The 20,857-nt window shown below is 38.4% G+C and overlaps 2 long non-coding RNA genes across 3 annotated transcripts; both read left to right on the top strand.

Annotated features, from left to right (window-relative positions):
• The first annotated feature begins 3 nt into the window (after window positions 1-3).
• LOC146713121 (uncharacterized) lies at window positions 4-11,681 on the top strand. 2 transcript variants are annotated; one of them, XR_014919118.1, is made up of 4 exons: window positions 4-54; window positions 2,394-2,483; window positions 6,303-6,389; window positions 11,127-11,681. It is a non-coding gene; the product is annotated as an uncharacterized LOC146713121 (long non-coding RNA). The 2 variants fall into 2 exon arrangements; XR_014919117.1 differs by lacking the exon at window positions 4-54 and having other exon boundaries at window positions 2,160-2,483.
• Window positions 11,682-17,558: 5,877 nt separating this feature from the next.
• On the top strand, window positions 17,559-20,584 carry LOC146713120 (uncharacterized). The gene is made up of 3 exons (XR_014919094.1): window positions 17,559-17,944; window positions 18,850-19,197; window positions 19,317-20,584. It is a non-coding gene; the product is annotated as an uncharacterized LOC146713120 (long non-coding RNA).
• The last annotated feature ends 273 nt before the right edge of the window (window positions 20,585-20,857 follow it).

Below are 20,857 nucleotides of genomic sequence, written 5' to 3'. Positions count from 1 at the left end.
ACAGTAACGTCAGAATATCCGATTGTCAAGAAGAGATAGTCCAAGAAAGCAGAGGTAAGACTTTTTTGTCTTCTACTTATGTTTGTTTTTTGTTGGGTTTTTTTTTTTTGTAAAACTAGATCACTCAGTGCAGTTTGGAAATTTTTTTATAATGTGAAGATCAATATAGAAGCAACACTTAGCATTGTAGGGTAGTGGAAGTTTGAATTTCTATGGGAGAAATTAGCAGGGAGCAGTCCAAAGGGAAAACAAGATATTGCATTACAAAGCCACACAACTATATTTCCATGATAAATAACAAAAATCCTCCTACGAAGTGCTTGGGAAAAATAAGAACTGAGATCATTTTTTGTACCATGCATGTTAAAATCTGGATATTTTAGCATGGGCTTCTCTCTAGACCGATTTATTTATAGAGATTCAAGTGGATATTAGTGGACCTGCAGTTTTTGGGATTTGAGGTTTCAGTCTCAGGATGGCTTGTTCTGTGTTCTTGTCGGAGGACCCCGATGCATTGATTAAAAAAAAAAGAAAGTACTCTGGATTGAGCCTTTTAGTGACATTATAATATTTTGTAAGTTTGCAATATTTAGTAGAAGTTAAATCTGCAGGGAGCTTTTTAAACCTTATTTTCTTGGAGAGTTAAAATTTTATTTAATTAATTAATTGATTAATTAATCTATGTTGTAAGATGCTGAGTTATACAGATGGTTGCTGAGTGGTAATATTTGTTTGTCGTGTACATTTTTAAAATTGGGTAACATCCTACATAGCAATGTAAGAGTAAGGGTATATATGAAATTGAAAGCCTATGACAACATGCTTTATGAGTGTAGTTTGGATCATGTGGACTTTGTTTTGACCTTCACCTCTTCAGGAGTGTAAGATTTGGTTTAGTCTGGTAATATCTTTATTTGAGGATATTATGGAGCATGTGAAGGATGATTAGTAAACACTTATTTGTAATTAGATAGTTGTAACACTAAAACAAAAACCCTGAAATCACAGTTGTGTTTTTTTCAAGAATGTATTATTATAGTTAAACTTTCCCATAATGAAAAAAAAAAATTATGTTCATTTTGTTCAAACAGCTTAACCAACTCACTCAGATGTAATCATCTTTCTATACACTCTCCCACTGTGCTTCATGAATGTTGTTCTTTGAATGTTGGACTATGTTGTGTGTGATCTGTGGTTTACAAAAGCTAACAGCTACGAGTCATCCAGCTTCCTGTTTCTCATTTAGAAAAGAGAGAGAAAAAAAACACAAACTATGCAACCTGCAACAATTTTACCACAGATGTTATAAAAAGAGGAAGGACCATAAAGTTTTTTGACATATTTCCTATATACAGTGGCTTGCAAAAGTATTCCCCCTTGAACTTTTCCACATTTTGTCACATTACAGCCACAAACATGAATCAATTTTATTGGAATTCCACGTGAAAGACCAACACAAAGTGATGCACACGTGAGGCTGAATAATTACGCACACCCCACTTTTCAGTTATTTATTTGTAAAAAATGCTTGGAATCATGTATGATTTTCATTCCACTTCTCACGTGTACACCACTTTGTGTTGGTCTTTCACGTGGAATTCCAATAAAATTGATTCATGTTTGTGGCTGTAATGTGACAAAATGTGGAAAAGTTCAAGGGGGAATACTTTTGCAAGCCACTGTAGAACACCAGTATGAGGTAAATGAATGAAATGAATGTAGATCAAAATCTGATGGTACTTTTCTGTGTTCATATTTCCATCAGTGTGAACAAGATCTCAAACAAGGTTAAAATGCAGCCTGGACAATGAAAGAGTCCCCACCATGAGCTACAGATGGCTGTAGACAATCTTTTGTACTTCTCTCCTGACGTCCTACATACATACTGATGATGATTTGCTTGTGTAACATGACATACCTCAGCCTTTAGCTCTTGCTCCGCTTCCTTAAGAATTGTTTCTTGGCAACCATCAACTGAAGAACCACACAACACTAGTTCATCATTTGAGTTATGCAGTTAGGTGTCTTTTCATACTTGAATTAAAAAATATATATTCTGGAAATGGTCAGCTACGTTGAGTGGATTGAAAAGGATGTGTAAAAATAGCAGCCATTGTCCAAAGAAAAACGTTGAAAGACCTTAAAAAAAGTCTGGAGAAACATTGTTCAAGAGCATTTGAAAACATTACATGAAAGTCTGACTCATCGGAAGTAAAATATGAAAAAATGACGGGTGATTCGAGACTTTTGCAGTGTTGTAACTGTTTTGTTGTTGCTGTTGTTTGTATTTTTGTGTGTGTGCATAAAGAGTTCTGCTAGAGCAGCAGTTTCAATCAGCTCTGCTATCACTTGTACTGCCTGCACTGACATTCTCTGTGTGTTTCATTGTGCAGAGAGTGATCCAGCTGCAGTCTCTCCAGCAGTGAGAACAGAATACGTCACTTATGGGCAAATCATCATCAAAGACAAGAAAAAAAAGTCAGGTACAGCTGATCTTCATTTTCTCCATCATAGCCAGTTCAATCTCTAAATTGTAAACTCAGAATGCTACAAGCTTTGTGTAATGTTCATAATATCCACCATCCTAGTCTGCTCACATATTGATTAACACCTATGAAAACATTTGGAAAGTTTTACTTGTTTTCGTATTGGCTGCTGTAGAAAGTCAGAATCTCTCCAACCATTCTTACACCAGGATCCTGGAAGTTATATTTCACTAGCCAAATTTCCTGTCAGCACAAGGAACTGAAATTACGTGCGCACACACACACACAGTTAGTTTTGCCATGTATATACACTACAGGTCAAAAGAACAATCCAGTTTTTCCAGATTTATTGAAAATTCTCCACGTTAATGTCTCATTGCACTCTAAAATGAAATGAAAGCATTGTACAAAAAGACAACTGGAATTAAACAAGAAATTATAGAATTTATATTCTAAACCTCTGACTCATCAAAGTAGCCGCCTTTCGCAGATATAACAGCTGGGCACACGCATGTCATTCTCTCTACAATAGAAATCAAATATTCTTGAGAAAGTTCTTCCCATATATGTTGCAGAAGTTCCCATTAATGTGGCACTTTTAGGTTGCGTTGCTTTCACTCTTCTGTCCAGTTCATCCCAAAACAGCTTGAATGGGTTTCAGTCTGGAGACTGTGCTGGCCACTCCATGTTTTCAAGCCTACCATCTTCTTCTTTTTTCCTGAGGTAGTTCAGGCATAGCTTGCACTAATGTGTTGGGTCATTATCTTGTTGTAGGATGAACCACTGACCAACTAGACACATACCAGAGTGTATGATGGTCTGTCTCACTTCTGTTGTTATTTGCTTTTTCTTGCCATTTTCGTAGCAACACACTACTTTCTACAGCACAATACTGTTCAGCTGATGCATGTATGGTACCATAATCTGTTCCAGCACTTCTTTTATGTTGGAGCACAAACATAAAAACACAATTACTTACTCCTGGTTCCCAATAACCTTGTTGTTGACACCGTTAGGTTCCCCCAGCTGACAGAGGCCCCCTGAGATCAACAAAGGATGCTGTTTAGGTGTTTAGGCTGTCTTCCTCCCAGCTCATCTCTGTGTGCTCGGTGCGTCTAGAATCCTACCCAGTGTCCCATGTACCGCATGACTCCTGGAAAGGCTAAATAGAGGGGTCATCCTGAGAAATCCAATGTAGGAATTAGAGATGGACCGATCCGATATTACGTATCGTATCGGTCCGATACTGACCTAAATTACTGGATCGGATATCGGAGAAAAATAAAAAATGTAATCCGATCCATTAAATATCAGGAAAGCACCTCACAAAACTTGCAACACGCCGTAACTCGCCTCAGAACGTTAGCACGTCGGAGCAGCATGCATCACGTGATAGAGCGGCTGTGGCATGTGGGACCTGTCAGTGGTCTGGATAGCATGTGGAGCTTCGCTAGCAACCTGGCATTTCATCTCCGACAAAGTTATCCCCGAGAGAAGTAAAGCAAGTGTGTAAGTCCATCTCTGAATGTTTGTAAAGCATTCCTGCGTTAAGCTTAACAAGCGACTGTCTCTTCTTGCTGCTACTTCAATCATGAAACTGCTTAATGATCAGCTGATCGGCTTTTCTGTCGCGAGTCCGTCTCTCTTGTTTGTTTTTGGCCCACTTTGCACCAGAAAGAGGAAACCAGTGGCTGAACAACAGCAGCACGTTGAAGCTTGATAAGCTGTTGTTAGAATGTATTTAATATTACTTTCTACACCAGGATCTTTTTCTACGCAGCTGACGGCTGGTAACTGTGCAGGGGCGGATCTAGCAAAGTTTAGCCAGGGGGGCCGATAGGGCATTAACAGGGAAAAGGGGGCACAAAGACATACTTTTCTTTCTTATTCTCATTTAAAATGTCGAGCTTTTAATAAATAATTATCTGACACCCAAAGTTTTAATCTGATGTAAAATGAATTGAAGTCCATTACTGTATATAGTAACTATTAAGTCTAATATATATACCCTAGTAAGCTATAGTACATTTTCCTTTGGGAAGGTACCATCTGTGCAGTCTGCAATTTTGTTGAAGAAAGATGTTGAATCTATTTAATATTTCTTGAAAAATAATTGATTTCTGTGCATTTTTTTTCACACTGCATCAAATCAAGGTTGATTACGTCGATTAGGCATCATGAGGTGGAGCGTGAGGGGTGGTTCCCTATTTTTTATTTATTTATTTTTGTTATTGCTGGGAGTTGGAACCCTATTAGTTAGGTTGCTTAATATTTATGCTAAGTACTCTTTAAAATACCAGAATAGGGAGGATGGTGTAGGTTTAAGTTTATTAGATTGATCAGTATTGCTGAACTATGAAATATTTTTTTTTTGCATACAGGTATAACAGAATAGCTTTAGTGTAGTTGTTGTTTTAAACTTGAGTATGAACTTATACAAAATGCAGCAAGATATTTAAAAAACAATTTTGTTGATTAAAAAACACTATATCGGATTCAGGCAGATATCCAAATTTATGATATCGGTATCGGACATAAAAAGTGGTATCGTGCCATCTCTAGTAGGAATTAGTAGCACCAGCTTTCAAGGCTTGATCAACCTCCATTGCTGCAGAACAGCTTTTAATTGTTAATCCGTTTTGTGTTCCCTGAAACAAAGTCCTTTTACATAATACTGAAATTATTTTTCAGTTTTTATGGGTAACCTTACCTTACCCAAACCTTACGTCAAAATCTTACATCTTTTTTTCTAAAACAGCTGAATTATGGTTTCCAAAACAAACATAAAATAATGAAAATTAGATCTTTGCTGTGGCACCAGGACAGTGTGTGAGTCAAAACTGACGACAGTGCATGTGATGAATGAGCATAGCACATGTAACTCATTATTCTTAGTGTCATGTTTGGTCTCAGTTGACTCTCTTTACTCAGGTAGAGTGTGACTCCTTCAACTCAGGCACTTGTGTTTTTTGGATTCTGGAGCCACATTACGTTACGTTACTGTAACTATGAGACATTCAAACTCTCCATTAAAGCAAATAATTATTTTCTAACCTAGTCCTACATTTAAAACCACAGCAGCTTCTTCCTGTTATTGACTTTAGCTGGTGTGAAGCTCATAAAATTCTCATTGCTGTGTGTTCTGGTTTGGCTAATAATAGTGATAGGTGAGAAGCTGTTGCTTCTCTGCCTTGTGGTGAGGTGACTTGCATCAGTCTGTGCTAAAAAAAAAAAGAAAATAATATCATTGTGGTATTTGACCTTCCTTTTTCACAAAACACCCACCCAGTTCAATGTGGTCATTCTGTGTTTCCTTGCAGAGGTATTCAGATGAGATAACTGTGAAAAATTGTTGCAGTTATTAAATTTAACTGACACTTCTAAAATAAATAATCCCTCAGCTCTGTGTTGTATCTAAAATTAGACAGAGGCTTGTTTTTTTGTTGTTGTTTTTTTTTAGTGATCATGTTTAGAAGAGCAGAACATGTTCATATCAGGCAGGGTCGATCAACCATAGCACACTACAAAATAATTACATTATAGTATAATATAATATATTATAAAATGTTTTAGCATTATTTGATACACATAGATACTCAATAACCCAGCGCAGGACCATCTGTGATGAACTGGCAGAGTCTGAACAGTGCCAGTGGCATTTATGTACAACCTCAGTGTGTCAGTACACTTTGAGTAATACACAAATAACAAATTGTGGTAATCAGAAGTGGTAAAGCATACAGTATGCTGCAATAATATAACAGTACTATTGCAGCTGCTCTACTTACAGAAATTTATATGTACTTTACTCTGCAGAGAGCGATCCTGCTGCAGTGTACTCAGGAGTGAGAACAGAAGACATCAATTACGGACAAATAGCCTTCAGACCAAAGAGGAAAAAAGGTAAAGCTGCTCTGCATCTTTGAACTTGTACTTATACAATGCTATTCATTTATACAATTTAAGGCAATAAATTAAGATGATAAAAGATCTAAAGTCGCTTCAAAGTGAATTCAGTCTGAATTTGAACTCTAAAGACAGCAATGCTCATCATGGTCTAAAAAAACTAATGTAAGACTATCATGGACATAACATAAAAATACAAACAAAAAAATACTATTATGACCAAATGGCCTGATCAACAGTCCAGTGTACTTTTAAAAAGAAGGACTGCATCGACCAGCCCAACAGCACCAAAAGACCTGAAAGACCACAGAAGACAATTAAGGTGCTCGTGTCAAATTTGGAGTTGCTGATTCTCAACACAGCTACTTCATACTGAGCTGCAAATCCCTCTAATGCACACTGGAGGTTACCAACAGATGAGGCCAGAAGAACCACATCATAATAGAAAGGTCATACCAAGGCCACCAAAGCAGAAACACTCCACCTCTTAGCTTCACCCAGAAATTGTATCCATAAATGTTAGGAACAGAATCAGTGGTGAAGTGCAGCCATGACAGATTCCAGTTGGAATTCACGAGGAATTAAAGATCTCGTGAATTGGGCCATCTGTCAGACACAACCAATACTTACCAGAGATTTGGGTGTGCCTGGTTTGTCCAGCATCCTCCCCACTACCTGGTCCAACTTAGCATCAGGTAGTGATCACTTGACAGCTCTGGTCCTCTTTTACCTGAGTGGAGAGACTGTGGTCCAACAACAAAACACCCCTTGGGTTCAATCCTACTCTGGAAGCAGCCAAGGAGAAAGGTGCTCATGGGGGAACTGGAGCTTAACCCATAGGGCCCAGTAACACATAGTCTGAACGAAACATGTGGACCTGCCCTCTGCTGGGTCTATCACTCACATCAGGGCCAGAGGTCCTGCCAGTCCAATCCCTGATTAATCTGGCTTTAAGAGCAGGGACATACTGTGGAAATGTGTTTATGCAGAGGTGTGGACTCGAGTCACATGACTTGGACTCGAGTCAGACTCGAGTCATTAATTTTATGACTTTAGACTTGACTTGAAAAAATGTTGTAAGACTTGTGACTTGACTTAGACTTTTACACCAATGACCTGGGACTTGAATTGGACTTGAACCGGTTTACTTGAAAAGACTTGATATTTCACCCCAAATATAAAATGTAACATGCATATAGAGATTGAAAATGTGATGTCATTCTGGGGTAGAACCACAAAGGATTCTGGGAACTCGTGGCAAGTGGTACTAGCGCATGCAGGCTTTTAATTGAAATCAGTCACACAGCGATAAAAAGAAACACAAAAAATGGCAAGAAGCTGTTGTATTATTAACTGCAATAGCCGGTCACATGACAGCCACGGGAAGCCGACGGGTAAAGAAATCGGTTGTTATCGGATTACGACGTTTAAGAGAAATTGTTCGAGCCATGTTTCCGAAGTAACAAAGAGGCGACGGATGGCCTGGATTGCAGCCATTCAAAGACCAAATATAACGTCCCAGAACACTCCAGCTCACAGGTTAGTCTGCTCCAAGCATTTACACGAAGGTCAGTGTTTTTAAATAGTGAATTGTCCTGACACAATATTGTGTTTCGCTTCTGTTATTACCATGGTACATTGACAAAAACATATACTTTTATTCACAGGATAAAACAGTTGTTTTTTGTATCACTAATTGCCCAGTACGATTACAGCATACAGTCTTATTGTCACTGCTACATTTCTGTAACGCGTACCAGAAATTATTTCCACTACTAATTAATTACCGTTGAGCTCAAAGGTCCTATTAATAAACGGTTAAGGAATGTGTATTTATGAAGACAATTTGTGAGACTGGTAAACTTATGATACGTACGATGGTCTTTCGTTCTACACGGTGCATTTCAAGGTCCTGCACCCATCCGTCGGTAAACTGTACCTGGGCTTGTTGCAGTGACCTGAAGTTACTAAACTTCATGAGTGTGTGCACTCACTCCAAGAACCGTATGATTATAAATATGCATATAAATATGCTACGATGAGATAGCTGACTTCATCTAACTAGCAAATGTTGTCCAGGCTACGTTGGTGATGCAGTTTTTTTTAATATGTATGATATTTTTGTCATGCGATTTTAAAGCCGGTCCTACATCCAAGAATAACATGCAGCTTATCTCAGAACTGTCGGTGAAAATTATTCTTGGAGCTAGGTTTAATTGAGCTGCATTTTAAAGAGGTGCAATTTCACAATTTGTGTATAATTTCTAAGTTCACTATTTTGTCATGTGTTGAGAAAAACACAGATTTAAAAATTACATGGTCTAATATTTACATTTAGCATAACTGCAACATTCTTTTTTCGTTTTTTTTAAAGACTCGAAAGGACTTGAAATTCAAAATTTCAGACTTGTGACTTGACTCGGACTTTTACACCAGTGACTTGAGACTCGACTCTGACTTGCCTGACATTACTTGAGACTTGACTTGTGACTTGAGGATAAAGACTTGAGACTTACTTGAGACTTGCAAAACAATGACTTGGTCCCACCTCTGTGTTTATGTTCCCAGTACCATCACTCTTCTTTGTATTTATGCCTGTTGACTCATGTTTCCTCAGCAGTGATTTTGTTTCTTTGCACAACAAATATACGTTTGTTTTATGTGTGTTTCTCACGTGGTTACGTGATCACGTGGTGGAATTCACCAAAATGTCAGATGCAAAATTTGACTTGTTCTGGTTTGGTTGCGGCTAACATGTCTGCTTTCAGTCACAGTAATTTGAACATTTGATCTCACTAACAGAGAATTGTTTGGGTTTTGGTTTTTTTTGACATTTTACAATTATGTTTAATTAGATTGTGTAGTCATAAAGAAAAATGGAGGATTACTCATTAAAAGTTACTTATAAAAACTCCTCACTGTATAATTTCCCCCTTCATTGCAAATCACCACCCATATTGTACACTTAAATTCTGAAATTATCTTTGATAAAGTTAATGCTTTTGACATCTTGACAGGTTGACCACATACATTCATCTTGCTGATTATGATCATTAAATGTTATTTGATTGGGAAGATTGAGTTTAACATTTTTCTGATACAGACCATGAGACTGATGAGCTGCACTGAGTTTAAAGCTGTTTGCTTATTTGCAAAACACTACACAGTTCTACCATACTCATTTAAATGAAACCAATACTGATAAAAGGCTAAAAACCAAACATTTTTAAAATCATGAGTTCATTTATTATACAGGAAAAAAGCCATCCAAGCCTAACTGGCCCTGTGAAAAAATGCTGAATATATATTTTTAATTTCTGCCACACTGCAGGGTTTACCAGTATGTATGGTCTCTAACATTATGCCAAAGCATCCTAAATATAATTAAAATAAATTATGACTATGCCACCCCATAATATCTTTCTTTATTTTGTCTATTGAGAGATGGAATTGCTGCTGCGAGTTTGAATCATTGTCATGCTCCACAATCCAAGTGTGCTCGAGCTTCAGGACATCAACTGATGGTTTTCTCCTGCAAAATGTTCTGATAGAGGATAATTCATTGTTCCACCAATTAAGCAGCAAAGCAGTCCCAGACCGCCACACTAGCATCACCAAGTCTGACTGCTGGTATGATGTTCTGCATTCACGGAGTGTTTAGTTGACATTGGACCATTATCAAAGATGATTTAATCTGGGAAATTAAATCTGGCAGCACTGGTTTCAGTCAGTTCCTCCTGTATTAGGTCAGTTTAAATACCCAGGAAATGGGACTTTGCTTGAAGCTAACTACTAGCGTTAGAAGGTTAGCAGTAGGTTTAACGTTCATCATGTTCACCATCTTCTCAGTATGCTAACATTTGGTGATTTGGATGATGATGAGGAAATGATGACGAGTTTCAAAGGTTTTTTCACTATAATCCTGGAGCTGTCACTATGAGACGTATGAAGACATGAACGGAAAAGTCTAGAGATCCTTAACTGAGTGCACCGAGCCTCTGAAACTGTCCTTTAATAGAATGAATCAACTTTTTTTGTGAACATTTTTAAAGTTCTGCATGTAAAACCACAGTAGCTACTTCCTGTTTACCCCAGTTAGTCTGAAGCTGGTGAGAATTGTCTCTGCTGTGCGCTCTGGTTTAGCCAATAGCAGTGTTCATGCAGTGAGAACCTGCTTGCTTTGTGCTTTGTGGTGAAGTGCATCAGTCTGCATTGAAAGAAGATGGCAGCTTTGTGGTCGCCCACCTTCCTTTTCACAAAAATACCCCCCAGCTCTTTCTGGTCATTTGTTGTTTTACAGTACAGATGCTTTGAGAAGAGAACTCTAAACATCTGCTGCGGTTTATGCAACCTGTCACTTCATCTAACCGAATGCTTAGATTAAGCTAATGCAATGATAAGAATAGATAAGTATAATTCACTTTAATTGGCTGGTCAAAAAGAAAATCCTTGACTCTGGGTAGCGCATAAAATGGCGGCGAAGACTTGTTTTTTCATTTTCTTTTTTTAGTGCTGCTGTTTGTGATCTGCTCAGCCTGTTAATCTTAGGGTGGAGTGAGAAAGAAGAAGCTGGCTGTGTCTGAGCTGGTTCCCTTTGAAGTCTGAACTGGGACTGTGTGTGATGCAGAGAGGTGGAGACTGGAGGGCTTGATTGAACTACAAAGCTTGTAGGCTAATCATGTTTCCTGTTGTTTTGTTTGTTTGTTTTTAATAACTGTGTGTGTTTGTGTTCAGACTGTAAACCAGAGCCAGATGTCGTCTACTCTTCACTGAAGTAGTCCACCAGTCCAACCATTGATGTCCAGCTGCTGGTCTCTAACTGGTCCCCCAGCACCTCCACAGACACATCCATATGTTGAAAAGATTTCTTTTTGATGTTTTGTGTCTTTTATTTCACTTATTACATCCTCCTCCACTTACAAATTCAGGGTTGCAGTGGGACTGGAGCCTATCCCAGCTGCCGTAGGACAAGACTCAGGGTACACCTTCAGCAGGTCCCCGTTCTTGCAGGGCTAACACAGAGAGAGAATTTAGACTCATCAACTAACTTAACCCCACTAACTGCATGTTGTTGGGCTGTGGGAGGAAGCCAAAGTACCTGCAGAGACCCACACAAACGCAAGGAGAACATGCAAACTTCAACATCAGCGATATTAATATAAATATTTTAATATATCTTATGTTGTCAGTAACTTTACTGTTATTTCCATTCTTGTTTGTTGGATCCAGCTCGTGTTCTCATGGCAGCGATCTGATTTCTTATTAAACTTTTGTTCTCTTGTGTGTTTCTCACGTGGTTCTGTGGGTTTCATTGAGTTGTCAAGTGACAAATGTGAACAGTTCCGATTTGGTTGTGGCTAACCGAAACACTCAGTGCTGCAGTCAGTACAGTCAGTTTGAAAAGGAGTTAACTTGAACATCGGTGTATAACCATAGACAGTTTTTCATTGTATTACATTACAACAGTTTTTCATCAAATGATATAGACGAGAACAAACACAGTGCTGCTAGTAGAAAATCATTAATTGACTGTTTATTGTTATTGTTATCAATTATTACTATTATTATTATTATTATTATTATTATTATTACTATTATTATTATTATTATTAGTAGTAGTAGTAATATTGCTACTCCCCCTGGGAAACATTCATAGTATCTGTCTCTATACTTTGAAATGAAAACAAAAGACTTTAGTTTTTGTCTGATAAACTAATAATAAACTAATAATTCATGAACATGTGACTCAGACTTCATACTTTTATGAAGTATAATGAGAGCACATTATAATGAAGCACATTTCCTGACCCAGCACAGAGCCCCTCCTCTTAAACCTGTCACTGAAGCTTGAAGTGGCCGTGCTGATTGTCTATTGTCATCTACTGTTAAAACTAGGTCACACAGCGGGGCAGCCTTTAAATTTATATTTATACATTTTAAATGACATTAATGCCACTAACTGGAGAGGTTTCATTTCTCTTCTGACCTGAAAGCATCTCAGGATGACTTCACAGTAAATACATTTGGACAAAAGCCAAAGTAACAGTCCGTAAAATCCTAAAAACAAGTGACCTCATTTCATTTGTTAGCACTCAGTTTAAAGCAGCACACAGTCAGAGACCTGAAACAGCAACAGGAAATAAAATGAGAGCAGCACCACAAACACATAAAAAGACAGACGGCACGAGGTTTAACCAGTGACTTTGCCTCAATACCAAACAGAAAATCCCTCTTTTATTTAGTACAGATTAATTACTGAATTACAGGAAAGAAAAATAGAATTAAATAGATTCCATGACCCCAAATTATTGATTCATAATCATAACAATAATTATAATAACAATAGTAGTAGTAGTAATAAACTTCTCAGATCAGTGTTACATTTAACCTGGTCACAAAGCCCAAACGCTCTGATGCTCACAGTGTTTATTTAATCCCATCATGAAAACATACTTAAGTGAAAATAGTTTTTATCCACAGTTAATTAAAATAAAACAATGTCATCTTATCAGGAAGTGCAAATCCTCACTGTTTTAAGTGTGCTGTGGAAGTGTCATTGGTTATTTGATAGTCAAACATCTCCCTCTAGTGGCCATAAATAAACAATTCACATTTACACCGCTAATTCATCAGGACAGCTAAAGACTCAACACTGTTCTTTCCTTAGACTGTACAGAAAAATACTTCTTCTACTGCGTGTCTTTCATATTAAAAGCTCTTTGCGAATGGCTGTAAGGCTTTAATGTGAAAATATCAGAGCAAGTTTGAACAACCTTACCAATATAAACACTGCAAATAAGCATAAACCACAAGAAAATATAGACTCAGTGTGTCTGATTTGTGCTTTTGTATTAATGTAGTTTAAAAAAAGGGTCAAAGTCAATATTTTACATCAGCTTTTAATGGGTATAATAACGTTATAGTCCACAGGCAGGACTTTGTTTTTCATTTCATATAGTGAAATGTGGGCTCAACATGTTTAAAATGATAAAGATCCACAGAAGCAAATCCTAGACTCCAGTTTTTCATCATTCAGTGATGCAGTTTGTTTTTCACCTGGTGTTGCCAGCAGCAGAGTTCAGTTGGCGGGAACTGCATAATTCGATTTCCAGTTACATTAGACATGTGCAAACATGATCATCAGCAGCAAACATCCTTAAATTTTACCTCTAGGGAAGATGGAGTTAGCATGAATCTGAGAAACAAAATTAAAAAAGTTTTTTTTTTTTTAGATTAGTTTTATGTAGTTTGTTTTGTTTTTGTCACCTTGTCAGGCTTAAGCTGGCGTTGTATTCACATTATTAAACTCTTGAGATCACAAACTCATGAGAAACGTTACTAAAATTAAACACTTCTTTCAAATTGTACAAATAAGGTGGACAACAAACTACAAATTGATTTTCAGTCAAATCTTCTCTGATGTCCGACTTTTACAACCAGACTTGATGTGACGCTGGCTGTCTCTTTATACCTGATATTAGGTCACCATGACTCCTCCCTTAGTAACAATAGAACAGGCCTTGGCCTCTCGGGGATTCCCGTGATGGTTTTAGTTTATTTTTCAGTCATTTTTTTCACTTCCCATGTGTTTACACACTCCTACAGTAAGTGTAACACACACAGATTCGAGGTCTGAACATCTGTCTCAGATGTGGGAAAAATATGACAACCAATAAAATTGTAAATGGGAGGGAACAGCAGTTGTGCTCAACTCACCAGTCTGTTAGTAGGTCAGCAACCACCCCGGCCTCAGCAAGCCAATCCTCCCTTGAGGCTGTGGTATACAGTAGGCCCAGCCTGCACAGACACACAAAATATCAGCTCATCAGCATTTTAATAATGCAGAGAGCAGCAAACTGTTCACCATACACATTTATAATCTAAGCCATCTTGAGTCTGGCCATATACCTGCACACAGAGACACAATGTCACAGCAGTGTTTACAGTGCAGAGACTGTTATCTGCCAACATCCCTCACCACACAGCCTTGTGCTGTTGGAGGCTTCTTGCTGTTAAAGGGGGATTTTATTGTCATTACTAAATGTTTGCTCACAGTGTGAGAGGTGGGACTTTCTCTCTAACGGTTCAGTATAAAACACCTTGACGGGATGTTGATTTGCTGATATTTGATTGATATTGATGAACATTAACTGAAATGAACACAACTAACTTCCCCTCAGGGACTTCTGAGAAACTGACTCATCCATAAACCTGGATTTCAGTCGTGTAAAGACTTGTTTTTGTTTACTTTGGAATTTATTTTCCAGCTGCAGCTCTCACAGCTGCTCCATCAGAGTTGAACTACAAAGGAAAACTAACACATTGTAAGGTACTTTAGATGAACTTATCATCTTATAGTGAGAGATAAATCAGACTAATGTACAATGAATAATCTGCACTGAGACAATTTAAGATTGTTTAAGATTTGAGTCCAAGGCTGAAATCAAATAGTCAGAACATTTTCTGCTCCGTCTTTTCCTCACTCAGTGGACATCCATGGAAAACACGATGAGTTGAAGGAAACATTCCCACAGTGTTCCTTCATACAGGTCATGTAAACATGTATGAATATCTAACACATTATTACCAGGGTTAAAAATACACAGTGATATTTCTCATCCACTTGATCCTTTAAAATATGTTAGTCTTTTTATCTTTCCAAAGCCAACATTTCAAAGTGCGGCACAGAGGAAAGAACTTAATGTGAAGAAGGTTTTAATAAATTGTCATATGCTGTGGGAGTGTCTGGTCGGGTGTGGTCCAGGCTCCTGTTGTCCGTCCCCTGGGGTGGAGTTGGCCAGCTCATCACCTGCTTCCAATTTCCGGGGCTCCATCTAGAGGGTTTTTAAGCCAGCACTGCCTGCTACTCCTCGCCAGTTCGTCCTGCTACCACCCGTGGTAAACTTGGCCTCCTCTGTGCTCAGACTCTGTGTGCCTGGATCGTGGGTTAATGTGTCCCCCGTCTCCTGTATTCTCCAGATTCATCACCCGTCGTACTCACCAGCAGTGCTGGTTCTGTTTCCGTCCCGTTCTCCCGTCTGCCCAGAACCCGAGGACCACACATTCATCTTCTCCTCAGCCCTCCAGCCCGTACTTCAACCTCCCTGGACACCTTGGAACCTGGACCAGCCTCCCCACACTCTCAACCATCCCTGGAATGCTCCCACGGCAACCCCTTCCCCGCCTAAAATGTTTTCAAGTAAGCCCAAGACTCTCCACTAGTACCACTCACCTCTGCCCTTTAATTTTCTCTGCAATATTGTAATGTCCTTACTTTGCTTTATAAAGAACTTTGAGCCAACTGTTTGATTTGATGCTACATAAATAAAACTGAATTGAACTCAACTGAGTGACGGCCCAAAGACTGCACAAAAACAGTGGCACGGTCTGATGTACCACCAACTACACATGCGTCCATGCAGGCAGCATCCTTCAAGTTGATTTCAAAGAAGTATAAAGTATAATTTATGGTCCACAAATGTGTAAAATAGTAAATAATCTGATTCTAGTAAAGTGTGTTTCTGCTCTCCTGCAGCAGTCAAAGCACTTTACGCATTCATACAAGCACTGTTTTCTATAACAAGTGCTTTCTGTCTAATATTCATAAATCCATACTCCAGTGCATGCCTCAGACCAACTTGGTGTTAATATCTTGCCCAAAGATGTTTGACATGCAGACTGGGGCTCAGCCATCAACCTTCCAATAAGTAAGTGACCTGCTCTACCTCCTGAGCTACAGCCACCCCAAATGTACATCCTCACGCTTGTTTCCATTCGGACAGCAAGCAAAGGGAGGGGCTGTTCTCTCCCGCTGGATATTTGCTTCCTCACAGTCCTACAAAATACTGTCTCCTAACTTTGTGGAAGTAAATGCTGTATATGTCTGAGGGATGCTGGAATGGGGACAGTACCAGGATATGTGACCACTGTAGCCACTGTCTGTGTTTTAGCGTAAGAGTGGATTTCACTGTTGTGACAAAACACAGACAATAGCTGCAGTGAGCTTTTTACTTTGTTTTCAATTCTCTGGCCCTTTGTATGTTAGCACTTCCCCTTTCTCCATCAACACTAAAAAAACCCTCTCACTGCAACCCACACAGAACTGTAAACTCCTTAAAACCTCGATTACACTCATTAGACTCCAACATGGACGGCTGAAAACTCTATGGCAGAGCAATCCTTGAGGTCTGTTTGAAGTTTGATGATAAGGCGTTGTCGGCACATTATAATACAAGTTGACTGCAGACAAGACACACCTACAGTCAATTTATAATCATTATTTAATCCAACAGTTTATTGTTTTGTAGTAGAAAAACCCATCAATCATGAAAACATCAGCTAAAAACCCCGTTTGACTCTTTATTTCTGTTGATTTGTAGAAGAGAAAAAGAAAAAAAGCAACAGAAAAGCAAAACATCCTTTCACTGTTTTGAAGACAGGAGGATCTCACATGTTCACACATGCTGTATGCAGTTCCTGTCTGGGCCTGTTACGCAGCAACAGAAACAAAGCACAGAACCTGATTTAGTTCATGCTTTCAAGCTTTTTTATCTCCTTCACCACCGTTAGATTCAGGAAGACAAGAGTTTCATCTTCATGAAGACTCCACAAAAAGTGGTGCCGCTTGCTTTCTCGCAGATAGAAACCATTAAAAGAACAGTACAGTGTATCGAGAGAGTACAATTACTTCGTAGTGATGTGCATCTCACACTGCAGTTATTGACTCAGAAATCTAAAACTTTTACACCCCTTCTTTCTCCTTCATTCGATTTCTTTTCCAGACAAAAACAGGTGAACTCCACAGAACGGACCTGGCTGCTGTGTGGAGTGACTCACACTCAAGTTTATTCCGAAAGTCCCTTGTTTTCAGTTTTCTTTATGAATCAGTTAAATTTCCCCTCTGAGATCAGGATCAAGCACTGATCCTTTTTAAGTCCTTGAGCATTTCCTCTTTATTTATTCTTATCTTTCATCAGTTCTGCTTTCCAACCAGTTCATGTAAAAGAGTCGTGCAAGATTTTACCAGAGATAGCTCGTGTTCAAACATGAGCTCGAGACAACATCAGGACAGGAATGATGAACCCATAACATTTTACAAATCAGGACATGTGTGTGTGTAAGTGTGTGTGTGGGTGGGGGCATATTTTTCCACTTCATGTTCTCATTCAAATGAAAACAGCTGGCTGAGGGATGTGCCTGTTCTTCAAGGTTTAAGGCTCTGCCCACTGTGAGCTCCTTTTTCTAAGATTTTGAAGGCTTCATGCATTCTCCGTGGCGATCGAGGATATAACTTTTGGGAAATTAATCAAGAATTATTTTCTTTTTAATAATTTAAACCCAGCGAAATCGAAAGAGTTTGTGACATGTTTCACTGTGACTTTGGTCAAGCCTCGAATTTGATCTCACGCAGTCAAATTTGAACTCCGGTCCTGTTACTTACGGATTCACGCAGGATTTTTAAAAACAAAGATCATCAGACATGTCTGCAGGAATATGCATATTTCTTTGTTCGATTCTGCTGCTTGCTGGCGTCTTTGTGTCCGTGTGTGCAGGTGAGATAACTGTATGTAACATAAAGAAGAATAAAGAGTTTCAGAGTGGTTTACGTGTGTACAATATGATATAATACAAAGGTATTAGGTGCTTGTTAGACAGTGTATTTGTTTGAAACTGAATATGTGATATAATTGTTTAATAAATAAAGTTTGCTTTAAGCCGCCCATCATCAGGGCATGTTTCTGTGGATCTTGCAGGAAGTCAATTAAACATGTAAGCCCTAAACAATAAGAAGACAAAGGTCTGTGGAGTCTTTCCAAAATGATCTGGTGCTGATATTAAAACGTCTCTGAGAAAACCATCAGCTTCCATTTACCACGAGCTCCTTATTCAATCTAAACAGACTAGCTCTTATGTAGTACTTTTCTACCTGAGCAGTCAGATCACTTCATACATGTCTCAATCAGCAGTGCTTTATGTCATATTTATTCACACTCACACTCCTGCTCTACCTCCTGAGCCACAGCCACTCTAATCTACAACTGTCATCAGAGTGTTAGACAATTCAAGCAGCAGGACTTTGACGTTAAACTGAGGTCAAAGTTCCCACAGATGATGAGAAGTAATTCTTTGTGCTATCAAAATCTGAGATTTTTGGCTTTTCAAACATGCCCTCTGATGTCTTGGCAATCAAGAAAAAAACACAGATGTACTTCATATCATAAAAATAAAAATTATTTGCTCAAATGTCAAAGACAGTAAGCAGCATATTAGAAGTTAATTGTTATTTTTGTGAGTCCACTGATGTGGCACACTTTGTAGTGTCCACTAAATACTTCTCAGTGGTGGTTTCTGAGGCTCCTCTTTTGACCCACAGTGTCCTCAACATCAGTAGGAAAAAGTTTTTTGAGTGTCTTGACTGATCCTCACTCACTTTGCTCTGTGTTGTTTCCTCTTTCAGAGGACAAAAGCATCACAGTTCAGTCTGGACAGAACGTCATTCTACCATGTCAAGCTCCAAATGATACGGGTTCCATCAGAGTGGTAAAGTGGACCAAACCTGACCTACAAAAGAAAATAGTACATTTGTATGTGGATCGGCGATTTGATCTCGAGGATCAGAATCCATCTTTTAAGAACCGGGTGGATCTGCGGGACAGAGAGATGAAAAATAGAGACGTGTCTTTGATTCTGAAGAATGTGACGATTAATGATGCTGGAAAATACGAATGTAGTGTTATCCAGAAAAAAGACCTCAGCCCTTCCACCACTACTATAACTCTTGACCTGAGAGTTATTAATTCTAAAGGTGAGTTATGAGAGTTCAGTGTCAGTGATCAAAGCTGAATCTGCTTCCTGGTTGTTGGATTCTGTTCTGTTCTTCACTCATCACCTACCTGACACCTCACACCTGTTTCTCACCTGCAGGTCAGACATACCTACAAGTAGGACGAAGTGTAAGTGGCTCTGCTGGACTGGTCATTGGTCTGTATCTTCCCGTTGTGCTTCTCGTTGTTGCTTTTGTTTTTTAGCTACAGAAAATTTAAAGAAATCAGTCAGTGTTCAAACCAACCTCAGTGTTTTTTTTTTTGTTAATGAAAACAAGAAAAGAAAAATGATCTGAGGTCAGACGAGCATTAAAGATGGGGAACATTCAGCTGCAGATTTCAAACATCTAAAATTTTAATTTCGTTCACATCTGTTGGACTGATTGTTGGTCTGACAGTTTCTGGTCTGCTTTTTCTGGCAGTTGTTTTTTTCCATCCACAGAAGATATAAACAACAACACAATCAGGGTCCATACCACCCTTCTGCTGGGAAGTAGTAGGTTGACATTTTTCCAGAGAAAGGAAGATGATAAGATGACAGACATTTTAATGCTTAACATCCAGCAGGCCATATCAAATGTTAAGTTCTTGATTTGATTTTACATCTTAAATGTTCAGTTTCTTGTGGTTCCATCTGTTGGACTGACAGTTGGTCTGTCTGTCTTCTTTTTACTTTTGAGGGGTTAAAAGAAATGAGTCAGAATCTGCACGAGCTCCTCTGAGCAGAGTAAAATGAGTTGGCTAAGTTAGTCATAAAAAGATCAACATTCTAAACCAACCACTTTGAAAACAGTTTATTTTGTTCCTGCTATACTTTTTTGTTTTACATTTCTAAATTATGATTATCTGACTGTCAAGAAGTGCACTACAATCCACTAAAGTCTCATTTTCATTGTTCCTGTTTATAAAAAGCAGGGAAAATCCATAAATATGTTTAAACATTTATGCTCCAGTACTAAAACAGTCAGTGTTCAAACCAAGCTCAGTTTTAATGAAAACAAAGATGATCTGAGGACAGACAGACTTTAAAGATGTTGAACATTCAGCTGCACATTTCAAATATCTAAAATCTTTAATGTTTTTCGCATTTCTCTCAAACATCATGTCAAGTCTGCCTGCAGCTTTATGACCTACAGTTTTCGTCCACCTTCAGTATTTTAATATGTTTTGCTCACACCAAGTTAAACTGTATTACGCAGGAACATTACTCTATGTTCTGCTGTATTAGAATCAGTGAGCCGAGTTTATATTCTTTTTAAAATATCGTTTATATTTCTTTTGTGGAAAATTCACAAGTTTGACCCAAACCCATTGTACATATATGCATATTATGTTGTGTTTTTCTAATTAAATATCCAGTGTCGTGTATGTTGCAGTGTTGGAATCAGTGAGTGTTGGTTTCAGCTTCAGGTTCAGCAGCTGTTTGTGACATCTGGATGGGTTTGACTCATCATGTTCAGTCAGCATAAATACAGATGCTGACTAAACCAACTCACAGACACAAAAGCATGTCACAGTGTGTGGAAAAATCACTGTGGATTATAGAAGGTGATAATATGACAGCCACAGGACTGGCCGCGCTTTCCTTGTCGGTTTTGTGTTTTCATCTGTGTAACATAAGTAAAGTTGCATATTTGGGAA

This window comes from Copadichromis virginalis, linkage group LG3 (assembly GCF_057382275.1).
Source record: "Copadichromis virginalis isolate Kocher_CV1m ecotype Utaka linkage group LG3, C_Virginalis_male_GT1.1, whole genome shotgun sequence".
NCBI classification, from domain to species: Eukaryota; Metazoa; Chordata; class Actinopteri; order Cichliformes; family Cichlidae; genus Copadichromis; species Copadichromis virginalis.
Note: the sequence above shows the minus strand (reverse complement) of the source record. Positions and strands in the feature narration are given on the sequence as shown.